Genomic DNA, 11236 nt, shown 5'->3' with positions numbered 1-11236 from the left:
TGGCATAGCACTCCATTGTAATCAAATGTTTCATTGTGCTTTAAATTGAAAAATCTTCCATTCCTGAAATAAAGTGATATGACAAAAAAATCTTAAGAACTTTGTTATCAGTGCTTCTGTAAGCATGACAAGAATAGATATTAAAGCTTACATGTGAAAAAGCACAACAGAAAGCAAACAATATACTACACTTTCTCTAAACCACAATGATTTTGCACATACAATCTCAGTTCTTAAAGTAATTTTTTTTTTTTTTTTAAATACAATGATGGTGCTAAATCAGACTGGTGTGTAGGACTGAGGAAAATAACTTCATCACAATACTTCCCAATTTCACACAAGTCAGGTAATATGTGCCAGTGTATTTAGTTGTAAAACTACAAAACTTTCTTTACAGATATTTTCAGCATTTCCTGATGAAGGAAAGCAGAAAAAAAATAGCAATTCTGATATTTCCAAATAATACAATTTGGCAAACTTAGATGGGTTTCACTTTTTTGTCAAAATAGAGTACATCAATTTAAAGTGGTCACTGTAGGTGTAGAGATTTGTAGAAGCATTTTGAAGCAAATTTAAGCTTTTTTCTAACAATCTCAATTATATTTTATGGATTGTAATTACATGAAAATATATTAATAATGCAGTATTAGAATGTAATAACAAAGTGCTCATAAACCCAATGCAATTTGTCAACTGTCTTGATATCATGGCATTAAAACCTGAAAGACATTTGAACAACTCTAAAACAAAAGTGCTACACAGCAAAATAAATATTTTAAAATAGTCCATGTTCTATGAAGATAAAAGTTAGTTTCTTAAGCAAGCAAAGATTTTATGTAGATGCATATAACTCTGGAAATCAGCCTCATAAGATGCGCCTTTACTAGTGGTTTTCTTGAATTGTTTCAATCTTTGGTCGTTTAGGCCAACTCACATTAGTGGGTTTGAGTTTCTTATTGCTGTAACCACATAGACACAGGAATGGCAGGTTGGTCTTTTTTTAACCTGGATTTTCTACTAATGATTTTTTATTTGCCAATTTTTTTGCACTAAGTGCATTTCAGAAAACAACAGTCATTCTCAGACTGACTCTTAATTGTTTAGAAAAGAAAATGCAGACCGCTTCTCCTGCCAATAAGAAACATGCATGTCAATTTCCCATGGGGATTTTTATGCAGTGAGGATAACACTGAAGGGAAGCAGCATCCTTGAAGTGTTAGCTTTTGCACTGATATTTCTTGCATTCTCCATGGTAGATTACTTTTTTTTTAATTTCTGTAGCATTTTTGCCTTTATACGTGCATGAAGAAGAATTTGATCAGCTGCATATTAGTCTGCTGTGCAAGGATTACCCTGAGAAAAATAAATGCTGGCATAAAGAATCAAGTCCTATTTCTTTCCAGTGAAAGTAGTTACACATTTATCTCTTCATCTTAGACACAGAAAATGCTCGGAATTATTAGGGAGAAGAATAAAGCAGAGAAAATAATGTTCATAATTACAGCTTGAGCAATTTTCCATTTCCATTGTTTGTGCTGTGAAAGACAAAGAGACACAATTTGAAAATGGAAAAGAAGCCTTGCCACCAAGATACTGAAACAGTTGAACCAAGAGTTGAATCATCTGCATATGGATGACTGATCTAAAGTAAACAATTCTGTGATAAATTAAGGACTATTTGTTTTTCACTTACTGCTAAATGAAAGTATGTTATTTTTAAAAGGGACAACCATTACACAAAAGGGCTGCCCTTGTCAAGCTGTCGAAGCTTAGTACAACAGTTGTGTGTACTTTGGCAACCAAGATCATGATATTTCTATCTGCTATGCACTTTAATTCAAAGTGTAGAGCTGAGTTTGACTACCAGCTACATACCCCTGCTTGGGTATCTGTGGTCAGCCTCAAAACCACAAAAAGAGATAAAATGCCTATTTTACATGTGAGCAGAACAGAAAAGTTTTAAAATAGGACATTTCTACCTATAATCTAGGTTCATTTTACAGGCATGTCAGAGCTGCTCCCCCTCCCCCCCAGCCCGGTCTGCTTTGAGGTAGATTGAGGCTTCCAGTTTAGTTTGGACATCTGGTTAAAGCCCTGCTGATGGCTGGTCAATATCACAGAATGGAAGATGAGAGGAAACTCATGGACGGACCATTTTCCATCCTTCCGGCTAAGGCAGCTTCAATCACACCTGTCATTCCTGAATGTTCGTTTAACCTGTTTTTCACAACCTCAACATTACACCGGTGCTCCACACCTTTTCTGCACAGCACTTCCTTGTCCCTTAGCTAATAATTAAAGCTCCCTTTTTGCAATGTAAAATCAACGCTTTCTGGTGTGTTTCTTGTCTGTGTGTTAGAAGAGACTGACTAGCTTTTGCAACATTTTTTGTGCATTAAAAGGGTTATTTTCCCCTGTTCAACAAACATCTAAACAATTTTTCCCCTTGGAGACCTTTTACCCTCTATCTTTGACCATTTATATTAATAATTTTGTCTTAAATACAGTACTGCCATGTTAACCAGGTAGTACTGAATGATGAAGAAAGGTTATTTCAGTTATTTACCTTATTCACAGAGCTCATCTTCTAAATTCACTCCTATAGGAAAGCTTCCTTTCTCATATGAACGCCTCATGCAACCACCTTACAACCCATGGACCACAACCATTCCTAGGTCCCTTTCTACCAAAATTTTGCTGACATGGTTGTTTTTCATTCTGTCCTTTAGAGATATTCAATAGTCTGAATACTTCTTGAGGTCTGCTCTCCATTTGAAAAGATGTTTCCCACGGAGGTGCAATGCTCTGTCCTTGTCCTTGTTGACTTGTATTCACCAGCTTGTCAAGGCCAGTTATAAAGTTAAGCCTGTCTGTACCTTCTTATTCTTTTTCACCTCTGAATTTAATGACTGCGCTCTTATTTCTTCATCCCATCACTATTATAAGCTGTTCCTGAGAGCCACACAGAGGTCATATTAACTGACTTCAAGCTGCTGAGTCCTGGAAACAGGTTTCCAGCCGGTATTGCATTGAGCCTTCAGCACATACAGCTCAACATGCTTCCTTACCAGAAAGTGTTGGGTGAAACAGTGCAACAATTTTATGGTAAAACCAGAATGCATAAAATCTGCTGTTTCTACCTGTTGAGAATGTCTTTCATATTTTCAAAAGCAGAAATTAGATTGTTTAGACATGATTCGTTCTTGACATATCTTTGTTGGCCTTTTCTCTGTTCTTTGTTTTCTTCAAGATACTTGTAAACTCTGCTGCAATTGCCGAGCATTTCTTCAGAACTTTCTAGACATCTCACCCTTTTCTTCCTCTTTAAATATGATAAACAGCAAGCTTTTCTTTTTATTATTATTTTATTTTAATTTTTATTATTACTTTTATTTCTGCTCACCAGTCTTTTGCTCATCCTCCATGTATTTTTAAAAGTAGCTGCAAATAACAGGCATAGCAAGATCTCCCCTCTGGAATTCACAAGGAATGCTGTCACGATCTTTCAACTTCACTTGAACCACACTGAATATGGCCAGTTTTCTCATTTCGGGTTGGATCCTTTCCTCCTGCACTTGGCTGCTGCTGAGTGCCTTGCACGTATGCTGGGCTTGCTGTGCAAGTGCAGTCACCATCAGATGGCTAATAGGTAATATGAAAAATCAGTACAAGAGCTGTGGCAATGCAGCACCTGTAAATAGATTAATATCATAAGAATAACACACACCATTCTACAATCTGCTCTTTTTACAGTCTCTGGGAGAAAAAAAAGGTAATAAACCAACTCCTCAGACCTTCCCAATAAGTAAGTTTTATCAGGAAACTGCAAGTTTTCTTGATGTTTGGAGTCCTTGCTGCATTACTCATGGGAAGGAATAGGAATGAAATGAAAATAGGATGATCACTTCTAACAGGAGAGAAATCTCTGGTAGCCATTACACCTTGATAACAATTACAGAGATAATAGCTGCTCCCAGCCTCTACCTAGTCTCATCACATTCAAAACTCCTCCTTAAGCAACATCTGCAAGGATTTAATCAAGAATTCAGTGGAAAAGCACAGGACTTTCATGTCATATGGACAGACCTGGAAAATCCCTTTAATACAAAATTAATGTCATTAGAACCAGTTAGAAGTGAACATACAATCTTTTGAAGGAGGGAGGACTTGGTTCCTCCAGAACATTCTGAGACAAGCAAAAGAAATAAATCTGCAATTCTTCAAGTAATTTTTACCTCTCTTCCCTGTGTCTCCACTATAACAACTGTTTTCCAGCACAGTTCTCACATCACATTTGAGTTTTCCAGCACTGCTGACTCAGACTTTCCACATCAATAAGAAACTGAATTTCCGCAAGACTGAGAAAAATGTTTCGTCTGAGAAGAAAAACTGCCCTCCATATAATACCAGTGCATAGTAATCAGGAGTTCAGTGTTCTCAGATGATGCTGAATGGCCAAACCTGCTCCAACTGTAGTAAAATTAAGCCAGGTGCTTGCAGGAGTGTCTTAGGAGGAAGAGGAGATAAAGGAGGAAGGAGGCACACACATCACAGCACAGCACAGGGGTCTTCTTGAAGTAGAGATCAGGGTATCTTTAAACTGATTTAACAGATCTTATAAACGTTGATAGAAGTTGAGGAAAAAGACAGTGGGAGGGCAGAAACCAGCTGCACTCAGAACTTACTTCACTCTTAAATGATCTGGTTATCATGTGATCTTTAAAAGAGGGGAAAGAACAAAAAACACCACCTTTGAGGCCCAGAATGTTATTTCATCATGTATCTTGATTTTATTTATGTTTGAAGAGCTGTTGCATAAACACCTATTTTCAGGATGTCAGCAAAATTACTTGGAGTCATTGAACTGTGCAAGCTGTTTGGCAGATAATTGGCACACCCTACTGCTGAAGGTGGGTGATTAACTCTGTTCTGTATTCAGGTGTAATATGAAGACATTGGCCAATATCTTTTTATTGTAGTTAGGTTGAGTCATTGGCTAATGTAAAAAAAAAGCAAACAACAAACCCAACTACCAAAACAATAAAAAATTTCACCCAGTTGTTTTTTTGCTAAAAATGTCAACAGCATTGCAATATAATGTCTCTTTTTGGTACATTAAATTTCAGAATTAAATTCTTCTTAATTTTAGAATTAAGAAGAAGTGAGTTTCATTTGGCCTTGGTCCTTGTTGAACAATCATCATCCTCACCTGCTTTTGAATGGAAGAATTTGATGGCCAAAAACTGACATAATTAGCTATATTTGCCCTCAGACCTCCAAGGGAGGGACACAGTTTTGCTCAGGGATTTATATCAGAAAGGGCTCCTAGAGCTCACCCAACCAGGTATGTTGCTGGCTTGCTCTGGATCTCACAACCTCATGAGATCCTTTCCAGGATTCCAGGCACTCTTTTTCAAATCCAAATGAAGGTAGAACAGGTTTGCAGAAAATTGGACCCCTTTGATTTTTTTTTTTTTTTTTTTTTTTGGTGATAAAAGCTCATAATTTCTTCCTCGGTTGCATTCAAAACTTTTGATAAAAGCAAGCCACCTGTAAAACAGAAGTGTTTCGTTTTGCATTGTTCCTTGAGGATGGATGTATGTCAAGTCAACTACTCCAAAGCCAAACTCCTGGTTGTGCATAGCAGGAACAGGGCTCATGTGATTTATAAAGAGCTTAGGAGAGGTCTGTCAGCTTAGGAGGTAATGTGAGCCATACCAAACAACCTGGCTGTTTGCTGTGGGACTTTGACTTTTCCGCCACTTCTGAGTACAGAGAGGAGAGACCACTTGATTCAAAAAGCACCAGCACATTTCTCTCAGAGGAGGCTTCTCCTTGGAGCTGGAGGAGAGCAGCCACTGCTAAACTCCAGGCATTCAAAGGACTTTTCTTTCCTCTCATTTATGGCCAGTCTCCAGTAATACATCTGTGCCTCCTCCTGGTGAAGGGTCAGCTCCTGTCCATTGGATGGGCTCAGGCACAGCAAAATCCAAGGACCTCAGTCACCCTTCTTGATAAAGTTACACAAGGTCGGATTGTTCCTCAGCCTGATCCCTAAACTTTAATCTGAACATATTTGGCTTCTTGCTGAAACATATACCTCCTGTCTGAGCTAATACATGTCCATGAGCAGAGTCAACAGGAAAAGCACAAATTAGGACACAGGGCATCTGGCAAAGCACCTATGTCCTACCCATCAATTTCTCGAGAATAGTACTAACCTGACCCTTCATGGGGCATGAATAGGGCCTTTATAGCAACAATAGAAGTAACATGTAACGAAACCCTAATCAAGAAAAGCTGTGGCACATTGTTATAGATAGTAGAACTTAGAGTTCTGATGAATCAGGGCTTAACAGCTCTTTGAAACTAGAGTTGTTTAATCTTGAGTCACCATTGGTCACCATTACTGCAAAGCATAGGCACAGGAAAAGCCACAATCACATTTTCTGGCCAGCACTTTCTTCCTCCTATGCTCTTCAGTACAACCCATTTGCAGGCACAAAGCAGTGACCATAACCTGACAAAATTCTGGAGAAACTCCTTAAAAAAAAGTCAAACAAAAACTTTGTTGCAATTCAAAATACACTGGCCTTTGAGCCCTGCTTGCATAAGGTACACGCTGACACAAGTTTCCTGAATGCTGGCAGCACAACCACAGCGCAGAGAGGCAGAAGCAGCTCTTCTGACTCACAGCTTGGGAAGCCTCAAACCATTAATCTGCACACAAGAGAGAAAGAAAGCTTGTGTGCTGCAGCAACAGGGAGATGCTCAGTGCCTTGGTAATTTTTAAATAGACATCCTAAACAGCTATTAGCTCATCATTACCCTTCAGGAGTGTATAAACTCACCAAAAGTTATGAAACTTGAAAAGGAAGGGTAGGACCTGCTTTTGGTAAGGTCTGCATGATTTCAGTTTTATGGCTTTTAAGTACCTGAACGATGACTGATTTTAAATAAACACAAGAAATGTCAAAGTACTTTTGTAATGAGATATTTATTTTAACTAAGGAGCCTCATGCTGCAGTGTGGTTTCTTGGTTAAATAAGCTGAATATCCCGTCCCACCAATTGACAATCATGTCAGATTTTCCACTCTAAGTGACTAATGGAAATTTGAATACCACTCATGCTTGTTTGCCTGAAGTTTTCCTAATGCTGCGTGATGCCAAAGTGTTTGTAGGTTTAGTCCTTAATGTGATGATTTTGTCTCTTTGGCTTTGCTAATTAAAGACAGTGAAGTCTTGTTAAAAAATAGAAGTGCCTGATTATCTTAAATGCTACAGAGGCCTCACAACAACTCTTAGCTTTGTGGTGAGCTAAGGGTTTTTTACTCTTCCGAGAGGAGAAACACCAAGACAGAAATCATTTGCCAAATCCCAGCTACCAAGGTCTTGGCAACAAAATAGATGAGAAATTTTAAAGAGAAAGTAATTTTTACACCAGCAAAAAATCTGCTATTTTTCAGAAAATTTTAAGAAATTAGGCTATTAAACATATATGAAGGTTAACTTTTCTTTTCAGATAAAGGTTCCAGGAATTTTGTTGTATCTTGATATGTTATTGACAATATCTGAGGAGTTTTACAACCTGATAAAAATATAAAAATGCTTGCTGGATAACTCTGTTTCTGGACAAATAATTTTCTGTGTGTTCAGTGAGGACTAAAGGGAAAGAAAACCTCTTATTTGGAAAAGGACTCTTTCCTGTGGTACATCAAAATCATGGATTTGATTCTGTTTCCACCTACATTTAGTAGCAGCAGTCCTCATTCATAAGTGGAATTTGTGTGACTAAATTTTCAGACACCTTGGCAGACTGATACCCCTTTATATCCCAGTGACTTAATCTCTGGATGGGGTTGACTGTCTATAAGTAAGTAGTAAAACTTACAGCAGAAATTCCAGAATATCCTCTACTATCTTAGAAAAATTAACAAAACCAAATTACTTTAGAGTATATTTGAAAAAGGTCTGAAAATAAATTTGTCATTTACTGGTGGTAAACATATTCAGATTCCTGCTCTAAATGCTGCCTAATACCTAAGATTAACATAGCATTCAAATTTAGATTCCTTAGTTTTGGAATCCTTAGTCATGGAAAAAAATCCTTAGTCATGGAAAAAAAATTCTTCCATAGCTTTCTGGATCATCCTTGGCATTTCTAAAGTACTAAATCTGCATAATACAGAGAGTGAACCAGGGACATAAAATATTATTGCCAACAATATAAATTCACACAAAACATTTCTTGTGGAGCAACAGCTTATGGTAAGCTTGTTATTTCATGTCCATCGAAATAATTTGGGCAGTCAGATTAAGAAAAGGGCTAAAGTTAACTTATGTGCCAAGTGGGTGACAACTGCTCCCTGTGAAGTTTTCCAGAGCTTCATCCATTTGGGAGAGCACACTCTAACTCAGTACATGCTGAGCAGGATGCCACCCTGAGGGTTAAGATAAAGGGTTAATAAATTTCCTGACTTACTCAGGTTGAAGAGAGGTTAGGCAGTGACTGTTCCATGCTCAGCAAAAGTAGGAGGAGAGAAGGCTGTTATTGCAGGCATTTTAAAAAAGATATTCAAGCTCCAAGGAAAATGCACCGGCCAAGATGAGGGGTTGGCAGACACCCAAAAGAATGCATTGTTGTTGATTAAGGGGAGGGTTGTCATCCATTTAAACTGTTTAAATAAAGACTAATCAGGTTTGGTCAGTGACACTATGGGACACTCTAGATTAATCCATTCTTTTCCTCTCCTATCTTCTTCTCTGGCCTCTTAAAAAAGAAACCTCAAAACCAACAAAAAAAAAAAAAAAAAAAAAAAAAAAAAAAAAAAAAAAAACCACAACAATAAAAACCACCACAAAACACCAAGAACCTGCCCCCACCTCACTCTCTCCCCACAACCAAAAAGAGAAAAAAACAGAAAAAAAAAAAAAAATAGCCACAAAAAACCACCAACCCTAACTCACACTGGCAGTTTTAGCATTTTCAAAGAAACAGGAATGTTTTAAACTCCTGGGGACAGATTTTACTCTGCAAGTGGTAGAAAAATGCAATACAACTTCAACTGTTATTTCAGCAAAACACCTTAAAAACTGAGGAAAAAAATTAACTCCTACTCTTTTGTAATGCTGACAAAAATTTTTTGTCCTTGTTTATTCTTCAAAAGTTAAAAGGGAGTTGAGGCTTGTTTCAAAAGTTGGTTACAAAGAAGAAAATTTGAAAGCTGGATTGTCATATGTAATTTCTGTTAAAGAGTGACATTTAATAGCAAAGTCTATCCCTAAATCATAGCACACATATGTTTATCAAAACTCTAGCTTGATATGAAATCCAATATCAATTTATTAATCCTAAGGTCTGATTGCAGTTCATGATTCTGTAGCACCATCCTATCTAGGGTGCAAAATAATAAAATACGTGAGTCCACAACTTCATCTGCTGATTTAAAACCCACACATAGGACTAAACCCTGTAAGCCTTGATCTGTCTTGATTTTCACCATGGGATTATCTGCCCACTTTACTGAAGGCTGTCTTAGGGAAGAAATTGTGCAAAACTAACCCTTCCCTACTGTTTGGGAAAAAAAAGAAGGTAGCAGATATAGGAAGATGTTGAAGAAAAGAAGATCCTGTCCTTGCATGGAATACAAGTTTTGTTTTACCATTGATACTCTATAAAAGGAATAAGGAGGGACTGGCCATTTCTTTAACCATGCACCAGGCTGATATGCAGCAATAGGTGTGTGACTCAGCCTTGCTGTCTGCTGAGGGACGGGACTGAATGCTTCTCTAAACACAAATAAAAAATGTCAAAAGACTTGTGAACAAGACCTCTGTCTGCTCAACTTCCTCCTGCCTACATCAGAGTAAAAGCCACATCTCAGTATATATTTAGATCCAGAAATTTGTTTTGACAGTGTGTCAAGGCTCCCTACGCATAATCCATATCACAGCAAAAACCAATTAGGTGCAAGCAAATGATGCAAAGGAGCAAGAGAGCAATTGTGCCATTGGGAACTCACTGGGAAGTGACAATGCAATAACTGTTCCAAAACAATCACACTCTTCAGCAAACCTCACAGAGCACTTACAATGAGTCATTTTCTCAGGCTTTAAGAACAGAAAGAACAAAAACAAAGATAGGTGCATATTTTCTAAAGAATTTCCACATATCTTCTTCTCATTCATCAGGAAAGATGTTAAATCTGCATGTAAAATTGTAGCACGGTCTCAAAGAGTTGCCTGTGAAAATTAACAGCTTCTGCAGCACCAGGGAAGTGCCATTTCAAATGTAATATATACCACCACAGTTAACTCACTTCTGCATTTTGCACATAGATGGCACAGTTTTGCCTCAGAGGATGCCACTAAGCATTGTTTCCTCTCTGATTCACAGTGCCAACAGCACCACCCTCCCAGACACAGCTTTTTGCAGGATGTCATGTCACCATGAATTTCAGTCCAGCGCTGTCATAGATTTGCTGTCCTGATTCGCCTCATCCTGAACAGACTGAACTTCTGTCTGCGAGTGTCTGGCAGGTCTCTGAACCTGTCTGGAGTTACCCTGTCAGTTTTCCCCTGAACCTAGCTCAGACAAGGGATTGCTTCAAGGAGTGAATGTCTCTCGGACATCCTCTCTGCAGTGGAATCAGACCATAGATGTGCTGCCTTTGGTGAAAGCCTGGCACAGGCAGCAGGAAGGTGCTGCCTCAGACCACTGAACGGACTACAGATTTCTGAGGTGGTGGGAAAGGTGAAGGGGGGGGTGCAAAATAAATAGTTCTAATAATAATAATAAAGATGGAGAGATATATAAATAGATATATAAATAAATAAATGGCCATCCTTTCACATAGAAAAATTAGTGAAAGCGACATTTTATGAGAGCAGCAGTTAGTGATGGAACAAGAGATTTAAATTGTATCTTAGAATGAAAGTCTTGACTGTGAGAGTGTTTGACACTGCTGCAGAGAAGTTGTGGTTGCTCCATCTCTGGTGGAAGTGTTCAAGGCCAGGTTGGATGGGACTTCAAGCAACCTGGTCTAATGGAATTAGAATTCCTTGTCCATGGCAAGGGATTGGAACTGGAATATCTTTAAGGTCCCTTCCAACCCAAACCGTTCTGGGATTCAATGACTATGATGGGCTTTTTATAATCAGGCCCAAAGACAGAGCATTCTTCAGCCAGATTATTTCAGTTTCTTCTTTTAGGCTGCAGCTGACAAATATCTTTCT

This window comes from Serinus canaria, chromosome Z, assembly GCF_022539315.1.
Source record: "Serinus canaria isolate serCan28SL12 chromosome Z, serCan2020, whole genome shotgun sequence".
Classification (NCBI taxonomy): domain Eukaryota; kingdom Metazoa; phylum Chordata; class Aves; order Passeriformes; family Fringillidae; genus Serinus; species Serinus canaria.
The sequence above is the reverse complement of the archived record's forward strand: the minus strand, read 5'-3'. Positions refer to the sequence as shown.